Consider the following 25,954-nt stretch of genomic DNA (forward strand, 5'->3'; position numbering starts at 1 on the left):
CCCACCACCCCCACCCCCCAGCCACCATGGGCAGCCCCCACCAGGCTCCCACCCATGTCTACCACCCCCCCACCCCCCAGCCACCATGGGCAGCCCCCACCATGCCCCCACTCATGTCTCCCACCCCCCCACCCCCCCAGCAGTGCAGGCGCAGCCTCCACCAGGCCCCCACTCATGTCTCCCACCACCCCCACCCCCCAGCCACCATGGGCAGCCCCCACCAGGCTCCCACCCATGTCTACCACCCCCTCACCCCCCCAGCCACCATGGGAAGCCTCCACCAGGCCCCCACCCATGTCTCCCACCACCCCCACCCCCCATCCACCATGGGCAGCCCCGCCAGGCCCCCACTCATGTCTCCCACCGCCCCCACACCCCCAGCAGTGTGGGGCACCCTCCACCAGGCCCCCACCCATGTCTCCCACCACCCCCACCCCCCAGCCACCATGGGCAGCCCACACCAGGCCCCCCACTCATGTCTCCCACCCACCCCCACCCCCCCAGCAGTGCAGGGGCAGCCTCCACCAGGCCCCCACTCATGTCTCCCACCACCCCCACCCCCCTGCCACCATGGGCAGCCCCCACCAGGCCCCCACCCATGTCTCCCACCACCCCCACCCCCCAGCCACCATGGGCAGCCCCCACCAGGCTCCCACCCATGTCTCCCACCACCCCCACCCCCCAGCCACCATGGGCAGCCCCCACCAGGCCCCCACTCTTGTCTCCCACCACCCCCACCCCCCAGCCACCATGGGCAGCCCCCACCAGGCTCCCACCCATGTCTCCCACCACCCCCACCCCCCAGCCACCATGGGCAGCCCCCACCAGGCCCCCACTCATGTCTCCCACCACCCCCATCCCCCAGCCACCATGGGCAGCCCCCACCAGGCTCCCACCCATGTCTACCATCCCCCCAACCCCCAGCCACCATGGGCAGCCCCCACCAGGCCCCCACTCATGTCTCCCACCCACCCCCACCCCCCCAACAGTGCAGGGGCAGCCTCCACCAGGCCGCCACTCATGTCTCCCACCACCCCCAGCCACCATGGGCAGCCACCACCGGCTCCCACCCATGTCTACCACCCCCCCACCCCCCAGCCACCATGGGCAGCCCCCACCAGGCCCCCACTCATGTCTGCCACCACCCCCACCCCCCAGCCACCATGGGCAGCCCCCACCAGGCCCCCACTCATGTCTGCCACCACCCCCACCCCCCAGCAGTGTGGGGCACCCTCCACCAGGCCCCCACCCATGTCTCCCACCACCCCCACCCCCAGCCACCATGGGCAGCCCCCACCAGGCTCCCACCCATGTCTCCGACCACCCCCACCCCCCAGCCACCATGGGCAGCCTCCACCAGGCCCCCACCCATGTCTCCCACCACCCCCACCCCCCAGCCACCATGGGCAGCCCCCACCAGGCCCCCACTCATGTCTGCCACCACCCCCACCCCCCAGCAGTGTGGGGCACCCTCCACCAGGCCCCCACCCATGTCTCCCACCACCCCCACCCCCCAGCCACCATGGGCAGCCCCCACCAGGCCCCCACTCATGTCAGGCACCACCCCCACCCCCCAGCCACCATGGGCAGCCCCCACCAGGCCCCCGCTCATGTCTCCCACCCCCCCCAGCAGTGTGGGGCACCCTCCACCAGGTCCCCACCCATGTCTCCCACCACCCCCACCCCCCAGCCACCATGGGCAGCCCCCATCACGCCCCCACTCATGTCTCCCACCACCCCCACCCCCCCAGCAGTGTGGGGCACCCTCCACCAGGCCCCCACCCATGTCTCCCACCACCCCCACCCCCCAGCCACCATGGGCAGCCCCCACCAGGCCCCCACTCATGTCTCCCACCAGGCCCCCACCCCCCAGCAGTGCAGGGGCAGCCTCCACCAGGCCCCCACTCATGTCTCCCGCCACCCCCACCCCCCAGCCACCATGGGCAGCCCCCACCAGGCCCCCACCCATGCCTCCCACCACCCCCACCCCCCAGCCACCATGGGCAGCCCCCACCAGGCTCCCACCCATGTCTCCCACCACCCCCACCCCCAGCCACCATGGGCAGCCCCCACCAGGCCCCCACTCATGTCTCCCACCACCCCACCCCCCAGCCACCATGGGCAGCCCCCACCAGGCGCCCACCCATGTCTCCCACCACCTCCATCACCCAGCCACCATGGGCAGCCCCCACCAGGCCCCCACTCATGTCTCCCACCACCCCCACCCCCCAGCCACCATGGGCAGCCCCCACCAGGCTCCCACCCATGTCTACCACCCCACCACCACCCAGCCACCATGGGCAGCCCCCTCCAGGCCCCCACTCATGTCTCACACCACCCCCACCCCCCAGCCACCATGGGCATCCCCCACCAGGCCCCCACTCATGTCTCCCACCCCCACCCCCACCCCCCCAGCAGTGCAGGGGCAGCCTCCACCAGGCCCCCACTCATGTCTCCCACCACCCCCACCCCCCAGCCACCATGGGCAGCCCCCACCAGGCTCCCACCCATGTCTACCACCCCCCCACCCCCCCAGCCACCATGGGAAGCCTCCACCACGCCCCCACCCATGTCTCCCACCACCCCCACCCCCCAGCCACCATGGGCAGCCCCCACCAGGCCCCCACTCATGTCTCCCACCGCCCCCACCCCCCCAGCAGTGTGGGGCACCCTCCACCAGGCCCCCACCCATGTCTCCCACCACCCCCACCCCCCAGCCACCATGGGCAGCCCACACCAGGCCCCCCACTCATGTCTCCCACCCACCCCCACCCCCCCAGCAGTGCAGGGGCAGCCTCCACCAGGCCCCCACTCATGTCTCCCACCACCCCCACCCCCCAGCCACCATGGGCAGCCCCCACCAGGCCCCCACCCATGTCTCCCACCACCCCCACCCCCCAGCCACCATGGGCAGCCCCCACCAGGCTCCCACCCATGTCTCCCACCACCCCCACCCCCCAGCCACCATGGGCAGCCCCCACCAGGCCCCCACTCTTGTCTCCCACCACCCCCACCCCCAGCCACCATGGGCAGCCCCCACCAGGCTCCCACCCATGTCTCCCACCACCCCCACCCCCCAGCCACCATGGGCAGCCCCCACCAGGCCCCCATTCATGTCTCCCACCACCCCCAGCCCCCAGCCACCATGGGCAGCCCCCACCAGGCTCCCACCCATGTCTACCATCCCCCCAACCCCCAGCCACCATGGGCAGCCCCCACCAGGCCCCCACTCATGTCTCCCACCCACCCCCACCCCCCCCCAACAGTGCAGGGGCAGCCTCCACCAGGCCGCCACTCATGTCTCCCACCACCCCCAGCCACCATGGGCAGCCCCCACCGGCTCCCACCCATGTCTACCACCCCCCCCACCCCCCAGCCACCATGGGCAGCCCCCACCAGGCCCCCACTCATGTCTGCCACCACCCCCACCCCCCAGCCACCATGGGCAGCCCCCACCAGGCCCCCACTCATGTCTGCCACCACCCCCACCCCCCAGCAGTGTGGGGCACCTTCCACCAGGCCCCCACCCATGTCTCCCACCACCCCCACCCCCAGCCACCATGGACAGCCCCCACCAGGCTCCCACCCATGTCTCCGACCACCCCCACCCCCCAGCCACCATGGGCAGCCTCCACCAGGCCCCCACCCATGTCTCCCACCACCCCCACCCCCCAGCCACCATGGGCAGCCCCCACCAGGCCCCCACTCATGTCTGCCACCACCCCCACCCCCCAGCAGTGTGGGGCACCCTCCACCAGGCCCCCACCCATGTCTCCCACCACCCCCACCCCCAGCCACCATGGGCAGCCCCCACCAGGCTCCCACCCATGTCTCCCACCACCCCCACCCCCCAGCCACCATGGGCAGCCCCCACCAGGCGCCCACCCATGTCTCCCACCCCCCCACCCTCCAGCCACCATGGGCATCCCCACCAGGCCCCCACTCATGTCTCCCACCACCCCCACACCCCCAGCAGTGTGGGGCACCCTCCACCAGGCCCCCCCATGTCTCCCGGCACCCCCAACCCCCGCCACCATGGGCAGCCCCCACCAGGCCCCCACTCATGTCTCCCACCCACCCCCACCCCCCCAGCAGTGCAGGTGCAGCCTCCACCAGGCCCCCACTCATGTCTCCCACCACCCCCACCCCCCAGCCACCATGGGCAGCCCCCACCAGGCCCCCACCCATGTCTCCCACCACCCCCAGCCACCATGGGCAGCCTCCACCAGGCCCCCACTCATGTCTCCCACCCCCCCACCCCCCAGCAGTGTGGGGCACCCTCCACCAGGCCCCCACACATGTCTCCCACCCCCCCACCCCCCAGCCACCATGGGCAGCCCCCACCAGGCCCCCACCCATGTCTCCCACCACCCCCACCCCCCAGCCACCATGGGCAGCCCCCACCAGGCACCCACCCATGTCTCCCACCCCCCCCAGCCCCCAGCCACCATGGGCAGCCCCCACCAGGCTCCCACCCATGTCTACCATCCCCCCAGCCACCATGGGCAGCCCCCACCAGGCCCCCACTCATGTCTCCCACCCACCCCCACCCCCCCCAGCAGTGCAGGGGCAGCCTCCACCAGGCCCCCACTCATGTCTCCCACCACTCCCACCCCCCAGCCACCATGGGCAGCCCCCACCGGCTCCCACCCATTTCTACCACCCCCCCACCCCCCAGCCACCATGGGCAGCCTCCACCAGGCCCCCACCCATGTCTCCCACCACCCCCACCCCCCAGCCACCATGGGCAGCCCCCACCAGGCCCCCACTCATGTCTCCCACCACCCCCACCCCCCAGCAGTGTGGGGCACCCTCCACCAGGCCCCCACCCATGTCTCCCACCACCCCCACCCCCAGCCACCATGGGCAGCCCCCACCAGGCTCCCACCCATGTCTCCCACCACCCCCACCCCCCAGCCACCATGGGCAGCCCCCACCAGGCCCCCACTCATGTCTCCCACCACCCCACCCCCCAGCCACCATGGGCAGCCCCCACCAGGCTCCCACCCATGTCTCCCACCACCCCCACCCCCCAGCCACCATGGGCAGCCCCCACCAGGCCCCCACTCATGTCTCCCACCACCCCCACCCCCCAGCAGTGTGGGGCACCCTCCACCAGGCTCCCACCCATGTCTTACACGACCCCCACCCCCAGCCACCATGGGCAGCCCCCAACAGGCTCCCACCCATGTCTCCCACCACCCCCACCCCCCAGCCACCATGGGCAGCCCCCACCAAGCCCCCACTCATGTCTCCCACCACCCCCACCCCCCAGCAGTGTGGGGCACCCTCCACCAGGCCCCCACGCATGTCTCCCACCCCCCCACCCCCCCAGCCACCATGGGCAGCCCCCACCAGGCCCCCACCCATGTCTCCCACCACCCCCACCCCCCAGCCACCATGGGCAGCCCCCACCAGGCGCCCACCCATGTCTCCCACCCCCCCCACCCTCCAGCCACCATGGGCATCCCCACCAGGCCCCCACTCATGTCTCCCACCACCCCCACACCCCCAGCAGTGTGGGGCACCCTCCACCAGGCCCCCCCATGTCTCCCGCCACCCCCAACCCCCGCCACCATGGGCAGCCCCCACCAGGCCCCCACTCATGTCTCCCACCCACCCCCACCCCCGCAGCAGTGCAGGGGCAGCCTCCACCAGGCCCCCACTCATGTCTCCCACCACCCCCACCCCCCAGCCACCATGGGCAGCCCCCACCAGGCCCCCACCCATGTCTCCCACCACCCCCAGCCACCATGGGCAGCCCCCACCAGGCCCCCACTCATGTCTCCCACCCACCCCACCCCCCCAGCAGTGCAGGGGCAGCCTCCACCAGGCCCCCACTCATGTCTACCACCACCCCCACCCCCCAGCCACCATGGGCAGCCCCCACCAGGCCCCCACTCATGTCTCCCACCCACCCCCACCCCCAGAAGTGCAGGGGCAGCCTCCACCAGGCCCCCACTCATGTCTACCACCACCCCCACCCCCCAGCCACCATGGGCAGCCCCCACCAGGCTCCCACTCATGTCTCCCACCACCCCCACCCCCCCAGCAGTGTGGGGCACCCTCCACCAGGCTCCCACCCATGTCTCCCACCCACCCCCACCCCCCAGCCACCATGGGCAGCCTCCACCAGGCCCCCACTCATGTCCCCCTGCCCACAGGCCCTGACAATCCTCAAGCATGGGCCTCATGGCCAGCCACCACAGCCCAAAGACACAACCAAGTATTACATGCACCCATGATACTACTCCAATGGAAACAATGTAAATCAACACATGTGTCTCACACACACACAATGGTTGCAAGTGAACCTGAAAACCCATATCATGACATGCATGAAAACAATGAGATGAAACCACACATTGAAGAATTAAAAAATCCAAATAATGTATTAATAACTACAGTAATGGCAATCAAAATTAAACAAAATACACAAGTAAAAAAAAAAAAAAATTAAGCTGGCTCTCCCTTTTCAAATTAAAATCAATAAATGATAATCCAAAAAAATGTCTTCCAAAGTTCAAGTCCATAAAAAGGAAATGAAGGGAAAAAAGAAATAGAAAAACATTGCTCCATGGGAAAAAATATTCATAGTAAAAAAAATGTCCAAATCCAAAGTCCAACTATGTACAAAGTATTCACGGTCCATCATCCCAACAGAAGAAATGAAACCTACCAAAAAACCTATCTAAAATGGAACTATATAAAAAAGGTGGAGCAGTGTCAGTCGACTCCAAATAAAAATAAACTATAAAGGAAACCTATCACTAAATAACTATATACAATGGCGGCGGGCCAGTCCAGCGGCTCACTTAGTGGTGTTCCGGGCCAGGGCATCATCGAACTCCTCGTCTATGTCCCGGAGGCGGTCCTGTTCCATGGCCCCGGGGGTCCGCAGGGACGCCGACATGTTCACCTCCAACTCCCTGCGGATTGCCTCAAGGCACTCGGCCCGCCTCAGGGCCCTCCGCATGGAGTTCTCCGCCCTGACCATCGTGAGCCGCGCCTCTTCCGCCCGCCGCCGCTCCGCATCTATGGCGTGGCCCAACCGCTGCCACACGGAAGACACTTCCCATCCAGGGTCCTCCTGCCCTCCGGCCGATGCCTGCCCCTCCGATTTTGAAGGCCCCGAGCTATCGTGGCTCCCACCTACAGCCTCCTGCTGCTGCAGCTACTGCTGTCCATGTGCCCTGTCCGATGGTGCCTGCACATCCTCCTCCAGCTGGGGTGCAGTCGTTGATGTGGCCACCCCTGCTGGACGTCCGACTCCCGACTGTGGCAGGGATCTGTTGTCCACCAGCCTGGCCGCACGGTCGGAGGCAGCTCCACAGGGCACCCAGGAGACACATGGGTGGGAAGATGGCATGGAGGATGACTGGGGCATAGGGGGTTCCGTGGAGGAGGGGGTCGGAACAAGGTCCAGGACACGGAGGAATCCAGCCCTGGTGAGCTGCCCCAGTGGGTCAACACAGTCAATGAGACATGCAAGAAGACGTGCAGACTCATCATGAAAAGACTGCAGGTCAGCTCGCATGGCCCGTTGACGCAACGCCACCCCACCCTGGACAGGCTCAACCTGGTGCAGGATAGCCACATCCGCAGGGAGAGGAAGGCCAGGTGTTGTAAGCCAATCCCCTCCCTCAGAACGGGTCTGGAGGTAGGCATCCCCGCTGGTGCAAGATGATGCAGTGACAGGAGCAGGGACAGGATTGCACACAGGCACCTCCGCGGCGGCCTGTGCTGCCTCCTGTCCCAGATCCTGCACTGCACCACTAGCACCAGTGGAATCCCCACCTCCAGACCCCGCCTCTGTCGCTTGCACGGCCTCCTCCTCCTCCAAACCCCCCACCAACCTGGATGACTCCGTGCCATCTTCCTCCGTTGGGCCCTGTGGGGTCCCAGCTGCCCCTTCTGCTGCTGAGGAGTCCAACTCCAACCTCCACCTCTTGGACCTCCCCTCGGCAGCTGCGACCTGGGACACGGCACCAGACTCCTCACTCCCCGACGAGATCAGAACCTGGGAGGGGATCCGGGCCTTGCGTCTCCGGCTGGTGGTGCGACCCCTGCCGCTGTGCTCCACAGCACCTTCTCCGCCCTCTTCATCAGTTGACGCTGCAGACAGGGAGAAAGAAAACACAGGCATCAGGGCACTGTCCAATGGACCCATACACACATGACAGTCATACATGAGTGGCATTGGTAAACCTCAGACATGGCATCACAATCCCCAACACACATGTCATTTGAACTTGCACACATGAGCCATACCACAGGCATATTGCAACAGCCAGCACCATCCATTGACATACAACAGCATGAGCAGCCAAAGGTCATCCACACATCACATGCAACATAGGGAGTACACTACACATGCACACACACCACCAAACTTGCATGCATGTGTACACCTCCGCCAACTGTCGCAGTGTTCCGATCGACATCCATGTCACACCTGACAATCATTCCTCCACATCCTGTGCCATGCAAGCCCACACACACAAGCACCATCCATGTGTCACACATGAGACCCCTCGCATGTGTCACCCTCACGGCCCTGTACACCCCCCCTACTTGCCCACATAAAAATACATGTTCAACCTGCACACTCCTGGCACACCACACGCACATCTTACAATCAGTATGCATGTACACTTACCGCTCGACTCCAGACGGGTCTGCCTCTCAAGGACCTGGACGTGGAGCGCTGGGGATATGCATTCCAGGACCCTCATCTGATCTTCCGACAAGTGGCCCCGGCGCCCCTTAGCATCCGCAGCCTTCAGGAGGCGCCGGGCCTTGTTGAGGGTCCTGGACCTGAAGTCCTCCCAGCGCTTCCTGACACGTTCCTAGTCGCGGACTGCCACCTCCTCCGCGTTGATGGCAGTCACGATGTCCATCCAGATCCGAGACCGTCCTTCCTTGTCGGCGCGCAACCTTCCGAAGAGGGCATCATACTGCCCCAGGACATGCTCCACCAGGACACCAACTTCGGTGGCAGTGAAGCTGGTGCCCCTCTGCCTCCTTGGCCGGGGGTTGCCACTGGTGCCAGATGTTGCAGTGCCCGACATGGCAACCCCAGAGGCAGGAGTGGGTGGGCAACTGGGTCCTGGGGCTGGGCTGTGGGGCGATGGAAAATCAGTCGGGAGTCTTCGGTTCCAGCAGGGGTGGTCACAGCAACAGAAACCCTGGCTGATGTGCAGGCAGCAAATGGCAGGGCACGTGGGCAGCAGGCAGTCAGGCAGCAGCAGATGGCAGGTGGGAGCGTGCTCAGGGCTCTGGGGGGCAGTAATTCGGCCTTCTGGGCAGGAGCGTGGTCTTCCATGTGTGAACGCGTGGCCAGCTTGATACGGAGTGATTTTGCACGTGAAAATCCAGCAAGTCTGCGTGTAATTCGAGGAAAGGCCCTTAGCGCGTAAGCGCATCAGCACACATCTGTACATTCATTGGCCCAAAGGCCACCAGCGTATGCGGGTCTATGAAGTCACGTGCACGTTGAATATGGCACACGTTTGAAATGTTGCGTGTTAAAAAAATGAAAGACACGTCCGAGTGTCAAAGCGTGTAATTGGTGGAAATGGCCTTAGCGCGTACACGCGGAAGTGACAAAGCGTGTAATTGGTGGAAATGGCCCTACACGCGGAAGTGACAAAGCGTGTAATTGGTGGAAATGGCCCTACACGCGGAAGTGACAAAGCGTGTAATTGGTGGAAATGGCCCTACACGCGGAAGTGACAAAGCGTGTAATTGGTGGAAATGGCCCTAGCGCGTACACGCGGAAGTGACGCTGGACGTGTGGGCCTCCATAAAAGGTACGTGTAGAACACCATTTCCTTGTATGTGCTTTTCGTGGAGAGCGAGTGGGTGAAATCTGTACTTCTTGTCGTTTCACACGCGATTTACTTCACAGCGTTTGAAGTTCGTACTCCCTGTTACCTCTGACAGCTTTTTCTCTTTTTTCTCTTTTTCTGGTTTTCCTGGGCCTGTTCCCTCAAACAGCGTTCCCTTCTACTGTTGTCCTGTCTCCTCAGACAGCGTACAATTCTTCTTTTGGCGGGGGTGTTGCCAACGCGCAAACGTGCTTCTTTTTCACACTCTTTTTCCTGGCAGACGGTGAGTCACGCACGTATCTAACATCTGTGCTTGCCCCATGTGTAGCCTACCCCTTCAGAGGTCATTCTAGGCTGCGTGTGACACGCATACGTTCATTCTTGTGTTACTGGGTGCCACAGCGTAGTGCAGGTTTTTTTTTCCGCACACGTGGTCTAGGAGGGGTTGCGTGCACGTCATCTCCCTTTTTTGGGCTTCCTGTGCATTGCGTGACCCGTCATCTTTCCCCAGGGGTCACATTCAGCCTTGCTAGAGCACTAGGGTACAATTACCATCTGCTACCCAACCCCTTTGACCCCCAATTGCCCAGGACAATAGTTTACAGCCACTCCCATACGCACATTAACATCAGTGCCATGGTTGGGAGGTGAGGAATCCGTAAGGGTGGCAAAAGGTGGACGAGCCACAAGTGGTGGCCGTGGTGGATCCGGTAGGGGACGTGATCGTTACTTGCAGGGTGACCCTCTCCCCCCATGTGTGGAGGACCAGTCAAGGGCACCCATAATCCCCCCCGACCCCCCTGGTTGAGGCTGATGTGGCTGACACCATCCATGCTCAGCCCTTGTTGGACCAGCCCATTGTGGCACCAGACCTGGCTGACTCCATGGCTGACTTCCAGGTCAGCAGGCCTATGACACGTGCGCTGGTGCACGTTGATGTCATCAGGCCACGTGGATCAGGGGCAGCAAGGTCATCTGCTGCCCCAAGTAGGCAGGGTGGAGAGGCTGCAGGGGCAGCTGCGGCTCCATCCACCCCAGCTCTCACACACCCAGCCAGGACAGTGTCGGTCCTAGTCCATGCTGCTGACATTCCCCCTGACACCATTACACTTGAGCCAATGCCTGCACCAACTCCCATGCTGAATATGCAATCCCACACTCCTGATACAGAGTCCACCAGGGCTCCTGCCCCTAGTGTCCAGAGCGGCGTAGGAAACTCAGGATCACCACCACCTTCCAAGCGGAAGAGGAAGAGTGCTCGTCTGGCACAGGCTGATGCCCCAGACACGGCTACACAGTCCGGCCCGTCGAGGAAGCCCAGCTTCACGGATGCCGAACTGAATGCACTTGTCGAGTATGTGTCCGCACATGATAACGAGATGGTTATTGTTGCAGGATCCAAGACCACACCTGCACAACGCCAGGCACACTGGCAGACCGTTGCGGACATCGTAAGTGCCCTTGGAATCGTGAGGCGCACAGCCAATGATTGCTATAAGCGCTGGAATGACCTAAAGCGCAGGGCAAAGAATAAGCTGGCCTCAAGTCATGCCGCAACTCTAGTGACTGGAGGTGGGTCTCCAGTAGAAGACATGGAACTCACTCCACATGAGTCAGTCGCTGGGACCTACGTCACGGAGGAACAGATCCAAGGCGTGGGAGATCTGCCTGATTATGAGGCATTGTCCGGTGAGTGCACATGCATGTGTGTGTCATCCATGTGCATGGTGTGTGTGTGAGGGCTTCTGTTTGTGTGCCAGGTGAGGGTGTGTGCGCCTGAGTCGTTTGGGTCACCCATGTGCTTCATGCAATACATTCTGCGCAGCAGCATTTGGCCATAGCAGTATCCCTTCTGCCAACAGTAGACATCTAGCCCAACAGCACGCCAGTTGCCCTTGAAGTGTCACCTTGCCACAACATTGTTGCTTATTTTTCTCTGTTCATTCAGGCAGATTGTTTGCATTCCACCACTTTTACTAGGCATTTCTCAGTCCTCTAGTCACATGTCTGACATGGCTATGGTAAAGTGGAGTGACTTTGTTACCTGGATATCATTTGTTTAGACATGTCCCTGTGCAATCGGACCATTTTGGACTGGCAGCTCCAGGTGAAAAATCAGACCTGTTTGAATTAGAAAAGCTATTACATGAGGGAACTGGACTGAATGAATAAGTGCTGCCCTCCTCCCCATCTTCACTCAATAGCAATGGTACATGCCATCTGTGTGATGGCATGTGTATTTCACCTGGCAATCACAGGCCAATGTGTGATGCCACTGCCAGGCAGCATGCAGAAAATGTGTTCATCTTCCATCTTGGTGTCATCAGTGTGTGCCATTTGCCTGCCCTTCATACGCAGTGAGGGTGCATGCATGGGAGGGTTTTAGTCATGTGGGACATGTGTCAATCAAGTACTGGTTCTGTTGCTTCTCAGCCCTCATTGTGTGCCATGGTGCTAATGCCTGTTTCCATTTGTTTGCTTTTATGTCTTTGCAGGGGAAGACGCACCTAATACTGCTGGGGTTGTGGAGATGGTGCAGACCCAGGAGGGGTCCGAGGGCCCACCGACCACCAGTGAGGGACGTGGTGTGGTGGTGGGTGAGAACCCACAACTGCTGCAGGTCGTGCTCTCAAGGGGTGTCTCTGGCTGCACCTCCCCCGAGCTGTACTCAGGTGTTGATTCGGATGATGAGACCTACGTGCCGTCGCAGATGAGTGTTCCTGGGAGGGATTCTGTTCTGTCCCACCTACCTGCACCAGGGTCAGAACCCTCAATGGGGATGTCAGTGTTGGCAGCTACGCCTTTGGTGGTTACGGATGCAGGGTCACACTCCGCGACATCTGATCCTGTTCCTGGGCCAGCAGATCAGAGGGGGAATGCAGTCCTGCAGCCTCAGGCAGTGCCGGCACAGCAAGGCGCAGTTCGCCTTGCCCCAGACAGGTGTGGTGCCCGCCGACGTGGTGGCCGTACGCCACCTGGCAATACCGCATGGGAGCAATCCATTTACGGTATGGCAACCCAACAGGCAGCATCATCAGAGATGATGGCTCAGGCCATGGATAGGGTGGCCACTTCCACTGTCCCCCCCGAAAGGCTGATGGAGCGACTACAGCAGGCAATCGACTCCATCTGCCAGTCACACAGGGAGGACATGTTGGCGTCCAACGGGCACAGGCGGGCAGCACTGGCGACTCTGCAGGAAGCCATCTCCATAGAGTCCCAGGGCCACAGGGAAACCCTGAGGCTGGAACTCCTTCACCTCAGGACAACTCTTGTTGAGCTTGAGGCTTCAACAAACCGAAGGACAGAACAGCAGCTGGAGCGTCTCACCCGTACGCTCTCAGCTGAGATGCAGGCAACTAGGGCGGAGGTTCGGGCATCCCGTGAGTTGTTGCATGGGGACTTCCGCACACTCATCCTCCAGAACGAGACCTACCACACCCGCATGCTTGCAGCCATGGAGGAACAGACTAGGGCCTTGCATGGGCTGCCTCCCATAGTGCAACCACCTCCGGATGCAGCTGCACAGGGTGATAATAGCGACAGCAGTGATACTCCCACAATAGGGTAGCCGTGTGGGCTATGAGCCCATGGAGGTGTTTTTTTCTCGCAAGATCCAAACAGGTGGGTTTTGGTGTGCACCCTGTCCTCGGACCTCCTGGGTTGCCTCCCCAACCCCTCCGGGCCCATTAATGGCCATTTTTTATTTTTCTTTTATTATTTATTTTTTATTTTTATTTTTTTTTTTTTTTTGGGACAATGTGTTGCCTTGTGTGGCTCCCGTGGGCATACGCTGCATTGTGGCTGGGCACATGCAGGCTTGTCATGTATTTGGTTCAGATGCTTGGGTTTTTGTCACACACACCCCTCCTGCTTCCCGTTTCCATGGGCTTGCAAAGGGTGTGCCCAAGTGACACTGACGTACATGGTGACATTGGACTCCCACTACATGTGTGGGTAGTCTAGTCAATACTGTGTATACATTCCTAGTGCATATTGCTGTTGTGTTGTACACTGCATGTTGCATTGGTGTAACTCATCATCCGTGTCTACCTCCTAATTTGCAGGCCTTTCCTCATGTCTACACAAGGCCCTCTACTTTGGAGATGGGGTCCATGTTGGCAGCAGTGCACCTACAACTCTACATGGCGGCAACACTGTACAGTTGGAAGTGGTGGGAGTGCAGGCATTTCCAGGTGGTGAGACTACTAATTCCTTACATTCGTAATGTCATGTTAATGGTAGTTTTGAGGGTCAGTAGCTGATAAGTGTTATTGCTAAATACCTGCTCAAGTGTGTTGTCGGTCCTGCATTACTGTGAGCATTTCAGGTGTCGCGAGTTTCAATTAGGGACACTGTACATTGTGACACTTGTGTCATGTTGTGGGGATTACTTTGTTTACCTGCACATAGCATGACATGGCACGGTGTGTCGTGTGGCGGTGCTGGGGATGGGTTGGGTGACATGGCACTGTCCTCATGTTGCATTTTGCAAGTGGGTATTCATTTTAGCTGCATGAATGTGTTTTTTCACGAAACTGCATTGGTGGAGTCTGTGTAGGTAGGGATGCACACATTGTAACACTTCCAGGTGAACAATCTCAGGCTGATATGGTTTTGACAGTTGATTCTCCAGACATTCAGGATCAGTGTCAGGTTGAGTCATCATTGATTGTCAGATGGTATGTGCCAGGGCAGTGTGCACTCTACAGGGGTGTGATTTCTATGTGAAGTAATTAGCCACTAGCTGTGTACGGGCTGCCTCCCCCGTGCCCTTTCCCCTCCCATGCGCAGCGGGCGTGCATGTGGTTGGGGATGTGGGGGCACCACCATGTCCACGGCCAGGCCCCGGCGTGTTGCAACCTTGTGCAGGACACATGCTGCCACTATGATCCTGCACACTACTGGGGGAGCGTATAACAGCTGCCTGCCAGAACGGTCAAGGGAGCGAAAGCATGACTTAAGCACTCCGAATGTGCGCTCCACTATGCCCCGGGTTGCAATGTGGGCTGTGTTATATCTTACCTCGGGTGGCGTGGTGGGGTTCCGAATTGGCGTCATCATGTGGGAGCTGAGAGGGTAGGCACTGTCCCCTGTGGAGGTGGTGATTGGTATCATTGGTGGGGTTGTGACCTTGCTCAGTATCTGACATGCATGCATGTGCAGTGGCATTCATACTCACCAAGCAGCCATGTATCGCCATGCCGCCCAGCTTCTAGGTCCCGGCTTAGGGTGGACATTCGGTAAATGAAGCTGTCGTGGGTGGACCCGGGATAGTTGGCATATACTGAGGTGATGATTCCCTTGGCATTACATACTACCTGCACGTTGATGGAATGCCAGTGCTTGCGGTTCCTATAGATGTGCTCAGATGCCCTGGGGGGACGTAGAGCCACATGGGTGCAGTCGATGGCACCTAGCACTTTGGGGAATCGTGCCACACCGTAAAAATCCAGGGCGGCAGCATGCCTTTCTGCAGGTGTTCTGGGCAGGTATATGTGCCTGCGGACTGATGGGCGTGCAGTGATGATGTTCAAGACCTGGTGTAGGCAGCGTGACTGGGTGGCCTGTGACACCCCACCCACTATGGCACTTGTCCGCTGAAATGATCCAGTGGCTAAGAAGTGCAGTACATTGAGGACCTTCTCCAGGGGGCTGAGTGCTTGGGAGCACAGGGTGGGTGATGTGAGGTCATCCTCCCACTCACTCACCAGGTCCAGTATTATGTGTGGTGGAAACCTGTACCTCCCATACACCTGGTCATCAGGCATCCCGAAAAGGCTGGTTCTGGGTGTGAATATTCTGGCCCTGACTATCCTCCTCCTCCTCCTTTGGTAGCCCACGGCCACTGCTGCTAGGAACGGTATATTCATCCTGGCGTCTGAGTTTGTTATTTCTTTGCACGCAAATTTATGCGTCGCGGGTCGACGTATGCCTGCTTCCTACTGGCGTACGTGTTTCTTTGCGCGTGTTGTAGGCGAGCGTGTGAAACTTCCTGCGCACCCCTGAAATCCAGTACCCAGGCCAATAGCGTGTGGAAATTCCCGCGCACCCCGGAATACACGTGCGCTGATGTACTCGCGTGTGAAACTTCCCGCGCACCCCTGAAATCCAGTACCCAGGCCAATAGCGTGTGGAAATTCCCGCACACCCTGGAATACACGTGCGCTGATGTACTCGCGTGTGTAAGTGCCCGCGCACCCCTGAAATACACATACATAGGCCAATCGCGTGTACGCGCACTTTTGTCCAATTACACGCGATGACACTCTGACGTGCAGTCTTTCCACGTGTGCTCTGTCATCACGTGCTATGAGGGAAACACCCGTGCGGGTCACGTCACAGACGCGCTTACGCGCTGAGGGCCTTTGGTCCAATAGAATCGCGTATGCGGGCTGACGCGCTTACGCGCTAAGGGCCTTTCCTCGAATTTCACGCTGACGTGCAGGATTTTCACGTGCCAAATCACTCCGTATCAAGCTGGCCACGCGAAAACACACGGAAGACCACACTCCTGCCCAGAAGGCCGAATTACTGCCCCCCAGTGCCCCGAGCAGCCTCCCACGTGCCATCTGCTGCTGCTGCCTGCCTGCCTGCCTGCCGCCACCGTGCCCTGCCATTTGGTGCCTGCACATCAGCCATCTGCAGGGGTCCAGTTGCTGTGTCCACCCCTGCTGGAACAGAAGACTCCCGACTGGGATAACATCGCTCCACAGCCCAGCCCCAGGACCCAGTTGCCCACCCACTCCTGCCTCTGGGGTTGCCATGTCGGGCACTTCCACATCTGGCACCAGTGGCAACCCCAGGCCAGAGGGGCACCAGCTTCACTGCCACCGAAGTTGGTGTCCTGGTGGAGCATGTCCTGGGGCAGTATGATGCCCTCTTTGGATCGTCCCGCGCCAGAAAGGAAGGACGGGAGAGGATCTGGGCCGACTGTGTGGTTGCCATCAACGCGGAGGGGGTGGCAACCCGCGACATCCAGAAGATCAAGAAGCGCTGGGAGGACTTGAGGTCCAGGACCCTCGTGAAGGCCCGGCGCCTCGTGGAGGGGGGCCGGGGCCGCATGAGTTCCATCCAGATGAGGGTCCTGGAACGCGTACGCCCAGCGCTCCACGTCCAGATCCTTGAGAGGGAGACCCGTCTGGAGTTGAGCGGTAAGTGGCCAAGCATTGCTGTGTGAGACAGGGCATGTTGAGGTGTGCTGGTTGTCTGATACTTGCCTGTATGTGTGACATAGGCCATGTATGCATGTATGTGTGCAGGGACATCATGGTAATGCATGTGCGACCAGTGATGTGTGAACCACATGGTTGTTGCATGTGTTTAAATGCGACATGGGGAGCCCTATGCAGATTTTACACATGAGAGCATGCCAGTCTCTGTTCCTGGACATGGGTGGGGGTGAGGGATAGGTGCTGATGCCAGGTACATATATGGTAGCCATGTCTGTGTGCCTGACCTGCGTGTCTGTGACTTGTCAATGCCATGGATGCATGACACATGTGTGTGACAATGCACAGATTCACTGATGCAGCCTAGTTATCCTTGTATCCGCTGTGTTTGGGGTGTATGAGGCCAGATGGATGTGACTGAGGTGAAGTGTGTGCATGTGATAGGCATGACCCATGATGCATGTGAGTTCCATATCATTGTATGTTTCAAGAGTCCATTGGACATGTATGGAAATGTCCATGGCATGCACCATGCCTGTTACTGTGTGTGTTTTGCCTGGACTGACCCATGTGTTGTGGAGGGACATGATGGAAGTGTACTTTGACAGTGGTACTCATCTGCTATTGCTTCCTGTCTAGGGGACCATTGAACAGTACCCTGATGCTTGTGTTCTATGTCTCCCTCTACGCAGCGGCTAGTGAAGAAGAGGGCGGAGATGGCGCTGTGGAGCAAGGCGGCGGGGATGCCCCCATGGCTGCAGCGGAAGGGGTGGGTGAGCCCCCACAGGGGCCTGCTACGGCGGAAGACGGTGAGGAGCCATCCAGGTTGGTGGTTTCCACAGAGGAGGAGGAGGCTGCCACTGAGGCACACATGGGGCCTGGTGGGTGCATCCCTGCTGGTGCAAGTGGTGCAGTCCAGGGGCAGGGGCAGGAGGCAGCACAGGTCACCGTGGAGGGGCCAGTGCATGTCGCTGTCCCTGACCCTGTGAGTGCACCACCATGCACCAGCAGGGATGCCCCATCCCAGGCCCGTCCGCAGGTAGAGGGGATGTCCATGTCACCTGACTCCCCTCCACCTGCGGACGAGGGGACCCGTGGCCGAATGGAGAAGGTACTGATTGGGGTCGTGATGCGCGCGGGTGCAATTCGTGATGACGTGCGTGCTTCCCGGGAGGAGCACGCACGTCATCACGAAGAGCACCGTGCCGACGTGGCCCAATTGGGATCTTCCATGTTCGGGGGTTTCCTGCATGTGTAGGCCAATCTGCGGCCCTCTCCTCCTCTGTGGAGGCTATACGCCGGTCGTTCTCCTTGCCGTCTTCCGGCCCAGATGCCACCAGGGCCCCCTGTGGACCTGCCCTGACCAATGCAGCCAGCTCGGTGGGGATCCCATCCCTGCCACAGTCGGGAGTCGGAGGTCCAGCAGAGGTGGACACCACAGCAACTGTACCCCAGCAGATGGAGGATGTGCCGGCATCATCAGGCAGGGCAGGTGCACGACGGCGTCGGTGGATTCCATCAGCCTGGATGCCGTCGTGCTGGCAGAGGCAGTTGCGTCGGAGGCAGCAGCAGAGTCAACGTGGGAGGCATCATGGCTCGGAGCCATCAACATCGGAGGGGCAGGCATCGGCCGGAGGGCAGGAGGACCCAGGACAGGAAGTGTCTTCCGTGTGGCTGCGGTTGGGCCAGCAGATAGGTGCGGAGCGGTGGCGGGCGGAAGAGGCGCGGCTCACGATGGTCAGGGCGGAGAACTCCATGCGGAGGGCCCTGAGGCGGGCCGAGTGCCTCGAGGCAATCCGCAGGGGGTTTGAGGAGCAGATGGCGTAGTCCCTGCGGACCCTCGGGGCCATGGAACAGGACCGCCTCCGGGACTTAGACGAGGAGTTTGATGATGCCCTGGCCCGGAACACCACGGAGTGAGCCGCTGGACTTGCCCGCCGCCTTTGTATATAGTTCTTTAGTTTTAGGTTTCCTTTGTTTCTTCTTATGATTTGGAGTCGACGGACACTGCTCCACCTTTTGTATATAGTTGCATTTTAGTTAGGGTTTTTTGTAGGTTTCCTTTGTTCAGTTGGGCTCATGGACCCTTGGATGTTTTGTACATAGTCCTTCATTGGATTGTTTTATTTTTTTATTTTTTATTTATTCTCCATGGAGCAATGGTCTTTGCATTTATTTTTCTCTCTCGGATTGATTTTATTTTTAATGTGACTTTGGACAACATTTTTTTGGATTTGGATTTGTAGTTTTCATTTTTTTGGACGGACATGCAGCTTATCTTTTTTTCATTGCCATTGTAGTTTGTTTCATTTCATTTGCATTCAATTTTTTTTAATACAATTTTGTTTTCATACTTCACTGTGTGGTATCATCTCATTGGTTTCATGCATGTCATGTTGGGTGTTTTCCCATTCAATTGCAACCATTGTGTGTGACGGACATGGGTTCATTTGCTTTATGAACATTGGGGGTGTAACATGTAATTTCCATTTCCATGTGGGTGAATGGGTTACTTGGTAGGGCCTTTTTGCTGTGGAGGCTGACCATAACGCACATGATTGGGGATTGTGAGGACCTGGGTGCAGGGGGACATGAGTGGGGGCCTGGTGGAGGCTGCCCCTGCACTGTTGGGGGGTGGGGGTGGTGGGAGACATGAGTGGGGGCCTGGTGGTGCTGCCCCTGCACTGCTGGGGGTGGGGGTGGTGGGAGACATGAGTGGGGGCCTGGTGGAGGCTGCCCCTGCACTGCTGGAGGGTGGGGGTGGTGGGAGACATGAGGTGGACATGAGTGGGGGCCTGGTGGAGGGTGCCCCTGCACTGCTGGGGGGTGGGGGTGGTGGGAGACATGAGTGGGGGCCTGGTGGTGCTGCCCCTGCACTGCTGGGGGGGTGAGGGTGGTGGGAGACATGAGTGGGGGCCTGGTGGAGGCTGACCCTGCACTGCTGGGGGGTGGGGGTGGTGGGAGACATGAGTGGGGGCCTGGTGGTGCTGCCCCTGCACTGCTGGGGGGTGGGGGTGATAGGGGCCATAAGTGGGGGCCTGGTGGAGGGTGCCCCTGGATGCCGGGGGGTGGTGGTGCAGGGGGACATGAGTGGGGGCCTGGTGGAGGGTGCCCCTGGATGCTGGGGGTGCAGGGGGACATGAGTGGGGGCCTGGTGGAGGGTGCCCCTGGATGCTGGGGGGTGGGGGTGGTGGGAGACATGAGTGGGGGCCTGGTGGTGCTGCCCCTGCACTGCTGGGGGGTGGGGGTGGTGGGAGACATGAGTGGGGGCCTGGTGGAGGCTGCCCCTGCACTGCTGGGGGGTGGGGGTGGTGGGAGACATGAGTGGGGGCCTGGTGGCGCTGCCCCTGCACTGCTGGGGGTGGGGGTGATAGGGGCCATAAGTGGGGGCCTGGTGGAGGGTGCCCCTGGATGCTGAGGGGTGGGGGTGCAGGGGGACATGAGTGGGGTCCTGGTGGAGGGTGCCCCTGGATGCTGGGGGGTGGGGGTGCAGGGGGACATGAGTGGGGGCCTGGTGGAGGGTGCCCCTGGATGCTGGGGGGTGGGTGTGGTGGGAGACATGAGTTGGACATGAGTGGGGGCCTGGTGGAGCTGCCCCTGCACTGCTGGGGGGTGGGGGTGATAGGGGCCCTGAGTGGGGGCCTGGTGGATGGTGCCCCTGGATGCTGGGGGGTGGGGGTGGTGGGAGACATGAGTGGGGGCCTGGTGGTGCTGCCCCTGCACTCCTGGGGGGTGGGGGTGATAGGGGCCATAAGTGGGGGCCTGGTGGAGGGTGCCCCTGGATGCTGGGGGGTGGGGGTGCAGGGGGACATGAGTGGGGGCCTGGTGGAGGGTGCCCCTGGATGCTGGGGGTGGGGGTGCAGGGGGACATGAGTGGGGGCCTGGTGGAGGGTGCCCCTGGATGCTGGGGGGTGAGGGTGGTGGGAGACATGAGTTGGACATGAGTGGGGGCCTGGTGGAGCTGCCCCTGCACTGCTGGGGGGTGGGGGTGATAGGGGCCATGAGTGGGGGCCTGGTGGAGGGTGCCCCTGGATGCTGGGGGGTGGGGGTGGTGGGAGACATGAGCGGGGGCCTGGTGGAGGCTGCCCCTGCACTGCTGGGGGGTGGTGGGAGACATGAGTGGGGGCCTGGTGGTGCTGCCCCTGCACTGCTGGGGTGTGGGGGTGGTGGGAGACATGAGTGGGGGCCTGGTGGAGGCTGCCCCTGCACTGCTGGGGGGTGGGGGTGGTGGGAGACATGAGTGGGGGCCTGGTGGTGCTGCCCCTGCACTGCTGGGGGGTGGGGGCGATAGGGGCCATAAGTGGGGGCCTGCTGGAGGGTGCCCCTGGATGCTGGGGGGTGGGGGTGCAGGGGGACATGAGTGGGGCCTGGTGGAGGGTGCCCCTGGATGCTGGGGGGTGGGGGTGCAGGGGGACATGAGTGGGGGCCTGGTGGAGGGTGCCCCTGGATGCTGGGGGGTGGGGGTGGTGGGAGACATGCATTGGACATGAGTGGGGGCCTGGTGGAGCTGCCCCTGCACTGCTGGGGGGTGGGGGTGATAGGGGCCATGAGTGGGGGCCTGGTGGAGGGTGCCCCTGGATGTTGGGGGTGGGGGTGGTGGGAGACATGAGTGGGGGCCTGGTGGACGCTGCCCCTGCACTGCTGGGGGGTGGGGGTGGTGGGAGACATGAGTGGGGGCCTGGTGGTGCTGCCCCTGCACTGCTGGGGGGTGGGGGTGGTGGGAGACATGAATGGGGGCCTGGTGGTGCTGCCCCTGCACTGCTGGGGGGTGGGGGTGATAGGGGCCATGAGTGGGGGCCTGGTGGAGGGTGCCCCTGCACTGCTGGGGGGTGGGGGTGGTGGGAGACATGGGTGGGGGCCTGGTGGAGGCTGCCCCTGCACTGCTGGGGGGTGGGGGTGGTGGGAGACATGAGTGGGGGCCTGGTGGTGCTGCCCCTGCACTGCTGGGGGGTGGGGGTGGTGGGAGACATGAGTGGGGGCCTGGTGGAGGCTGCCCCTGCACTGCTGGGGGGTGGGGACGGTGGGAGACATGAGTGGGGGCCTGGTGGTGCTGCCCCTGCACTGCTGGGGGGTGGGGGTGATAGGGGCCATAAGTGGGGGCCTGCTGGAGGGTGCCCCTGGATGCTGGGGGGTGGGGGTGCAGGGGGACATGAGTGGGGGCCTGGTGGAGGGTGCCCCTGGATGCTGGTGGTGGGGGTGCAGGGGGACATGAGTTGGACATGAGTGGGGGCCTGGTGGTGCTGCCCCTGCACTGCTGGGGGGTGGGGGTGATAGGGGCCATGAGTGGGGGCCTGGTGGAGGGTGCCCCTGGATGCTGGGGGTGGAGGTGCAGGGGGACATGAGTGCGGGCCTGGTGGAGGGTGCCCCTGGATGCTGGGGGGTGGGGGTGCAGGGGGACATGAGTGGGGGCCTGGTGGAGGGTGCCCATGGTGGCTGGGGGTGCAGGGGGACATGAGTGGGGGCCTGGTGGAGGGTGCCCCTGGATGCTGGGGGGTGGGGGTGATAGGGGCCATAAGTGGGGGCCTGGTGGAGGGTGCCCCTGGATGCTGGGGGGTGGGGGTGCAGGGGGACATGAGTGGGGGCCTGGTGGAGGGTGCCCCTGGATGCTGGGGGTGGGGGTGCAGGGGGACATGAGTGGGGGCCTGGTGGAGGGTGCCCCTGGATGCTGGGGGGTGAGGGTGGTGGGAGACATGAGCTGGACATGAGTGGGGGCCTGGTGGAGCTGCCCCTGCACTGCTGGGGGGTGGGGGTGATAGGGGCCATGAGTGGGGGCCTGGTGGAGGGTGCCCCTGGATGCTTGGGGGTGGGGGTGGTGGGAGACATGAGCGGGGGCCTGGTGGAGGCTGCCCCTGCACTGCTGGGGGGTGGGGGTGGTGGGAGACATGAGTGGGGGCCTGGTGGTGCTGCCCCTGCACTGCTGGGGGGTGGGGGTGGTGGGAGACATGAGTGGGGGCCTGGTGGAGGCTGCCCCTGCACTGCTGGGGGGTGGGGGTGGTGGGAGACATGAGTGGGGGCCTGGTGGTGCTGCCCCTGCACTGCTGGGGGGTGGGGGCGATAGGGGCCATAAGTGGGGGCCTGCTGGAGGGTGCCCCTGGATGCTGGGGGGTGGGGGTGCAGGGGGACATGAGTGGGGCCTGGTGGAGGGTGCCCCTGGATGCTGGGGGGTGGGGGTGCAGGGGGACATGAGTGGGGGCCTGGTGGAGGGTGCCCCTGGATGCTGGGGGGTGGGGGTGGTGGGAGACATGAATTGGACATGAGTGGGGGCCTGGTGGAGCTGCCCCTGCACTGCTGGGGGTGGGGGTGATAGGGGCCATGAGTGGGGGCCTGGTGGAGGGTGCCCCTGGATGTTGGGGGGTGGGGGTGGTGGGAGACATGAGTGGGGGCCTGGTGGAGGCTGCCCCTGCACTGCTGGGGGGTGGGGGTGGTGGGAGACATGAGTGGGGGCCTGGTGGTGCTGCCCCTGCACTGCTGGGGGGTGGGGGTGGTGGGAGACATGAATGGGGGCCTGGTGGTGCTGCCCCTGCACTGCTGGGGGGTGGGGGTGATAGGGGCCATGAGTGGGGGCCTGGTGGAGGGTGCCCCTGCACTGCTGGGGGGTGGGGGTGGTGGGAGACATGGGTGGGGGCCTGGTGGAGGCTGCCCCTGCACTGCTGGGGGGTGGGGGTGGTTGGAGACATGAGTGGGGGCCTGGTGGTGCTGCCCCTGCACTGCTGGGGGGTGGGGGTGGTGGGAGACATGAGTGGGGGCCTGGTGGAGGCTGCCCCTGCACTGCTGGGGGGTGGGGGTGGTGGGAGACATGAGTGGGGGCCTGGTGGAGGCTGCCCCTGGATGCTGGTGGTGGGGGTGCAGGGGGACATGAGTTGGACATGAGTGGGGGCCTGGTGGTGCTGCCCCTGCACTGCTGGGGGGTGGGGGTGATAGGGGCCATGAGTGGGGGCCTGGTGGAGGGTGCCCCTGGATGCTGGGGGGTGGAGGTGCAGGGGGACATGAGTGCGGGCCTGGTGGAGGGTGCCCCTGGATGCTGGGGGGTGGGGGTGCAGGGGGACATGAGTGGGGGCCTGGTGGAGGGTGCCCATGGTGGCTGGGGGGTGGGGGTGCAGGGGGACATGAGTGGGGGCCTGGTGGAGGGTGCCCCTGGATGCTGGGGGGTGGGGGTGCAGGGGGACATGAGTGGGGGCCTGGTGGAGGGTGCCCCTGGATGCTGGGGGGTGGGGGTGGTGGGAGACATGAGTTGGGCATGAGTGGGGGCCTGGTGGTGCTGCCCCTGCACTGCTGGGGGGTGGGGGTGATAGGGGCCATGAGTGGGGGCCTGATGAAGGGTGCCCCTGGATGCTGGGGGGTGGGGGTGCAGGGGGACATGAGTGGGGGCCTGGTGGAGGGTGCCCCTGGATGCTGGGGGGTGGGGGTGCAGGGGGACATGAGTGGGGGCCTGGTGGAGGGTGCCCATGGTGGCTGGGGGGTGGGGGTGGGTGGGAGACATGAGTGGGGGCCTGGTGGGGGCTGCCCATGGTGGCAGGGGGGTGGGGGTGGGTGGGAGACATGAGTGGGGGCCTGGTGGGGTCTGCCCATGGTGGCTGGGGGGCGGGGGTAGGTGGGAGATATGTGTGGGGGCCTGGTGGGGGCTGCCCATGGTGGCTGGGGGGTGGGGGTGGTGGGAGACATGGGTGGGGGCCTGGTGGAGGGTGCCCCACACTGCTGGGGGGGTGGGGGTGGTGGGAGACATGAGTGGGGGCCTGGTGGGGGATGCCCCTGTATGCTGGTGGGTGAGGGTGCAGGGGGACATGAGTGGGGGCCTGGTGGAGCGTGCCCATGGTGGCTGGGGGGTGGGGGTGGGTGGGAGACATGAGTGGGGGCCTGGTGGGGGCTGCCCATGGTGGCTGGGGGGTGGGGGTGGGTGGGAGACATGAGTGGGGGCCTGGTGGGGGCTGCCCATGGTGGCTGGGGGGCGGGGGTAGGTGGGAGATATGAGTGGGGGCCTGGTGGGGGCTGCCCATGGTGGCTGGGGGGTGGGGGTGGTGGGAGACATGGGTGGGGGCCTGGTGGGGGATGCCCATGGTGGCTGGGGGGTGGGGGTGGTGGGAGACATGGGTGGGGGCCTGGTGGAGGCTGCCCCACACTGCTGGGGGGGTGGGGGTGGTGGGAGACATGAGTGGGGGCCTGGTGGGGGATGCCCATGGTGGCTGGGGGGTGGGGGTGGTGGGAGACATGGGTGGGGGCCTGGTGGAGGCTGCCCCTGCACTGCTGGGGGGTGGGGGTGGTGGGAGACATGAGTGGGGGCCTGGTGGTGCTGCCCCTGCACTGCTGGGGGGTGGGGGTGGTGGGAGACATGAATGGGGGCCTGGTGGTGCTGCCCCTGCACTGCTGGGGGGTGGGGGTGATAGGGGCCATGAGTGGGGGCCTGGTGGAGGTTGCCCCTGCACTGCTGGGGGGTGGGGGTGGTGGGAGACATGGGTGGGGGCCTGGTGGAGGCTGCCCCTGCACTGCTGGGGGGTGGGGGTGGTTGGAGACATGAGTGGGGGCCTGGTGGTGCTGCCCCTGCACTGCTGGGGGGTGGGGGTGGTGGGAGACATGAGTGGGGGCCTGGTGGAGGCTGCCCCTGCACTGCTGGGGGGTGGGGGTGGTGGGAGACATGAGTGGGGGCCTGGTGGAGGCTGCCCCTGCACTGCTGGGGGGTGGGGGTGGTGGGAGACATGAGTGGGGGCCTGGTGGTGCTGCCCCTGCACTGCTGGGGGGTGGTGGGGGTGGGAGACATGAGTGGGGGCCTGGTGGAGGCTGCCCCTGCACTGCTGGGGGGTGGGGACGGTGGGAGACATGAGTGGGGGCCTGGTGGTGCTGCCCCTGCACTGCTGGGGGGTGGGGGTGATAGGGGCCATAAGTGGGGGCCTGCTGGAGGGTGCCCCTGGATGCTGGGGGGTGGGGGTGCAGGGGGACATGAGTGGGGGCCTGGTGGAG

This window comes from Ambystoma mexicanum, chromosome 6p (genome assembly GCF_040938575.1).
Source record: "Ambystoma mexicanum isolate Mex_15411 chromosome 6p, UKY_AmexF1_1, whole genome shotgun sequence".
NCBI classification, from domain to species: domain Eukaryota; kingdom Metazoa; phylum Chordata; class Amphibia; order Caudata; family Ambystomatidae; genus Ambystoma; species Ambystoma mexicanum.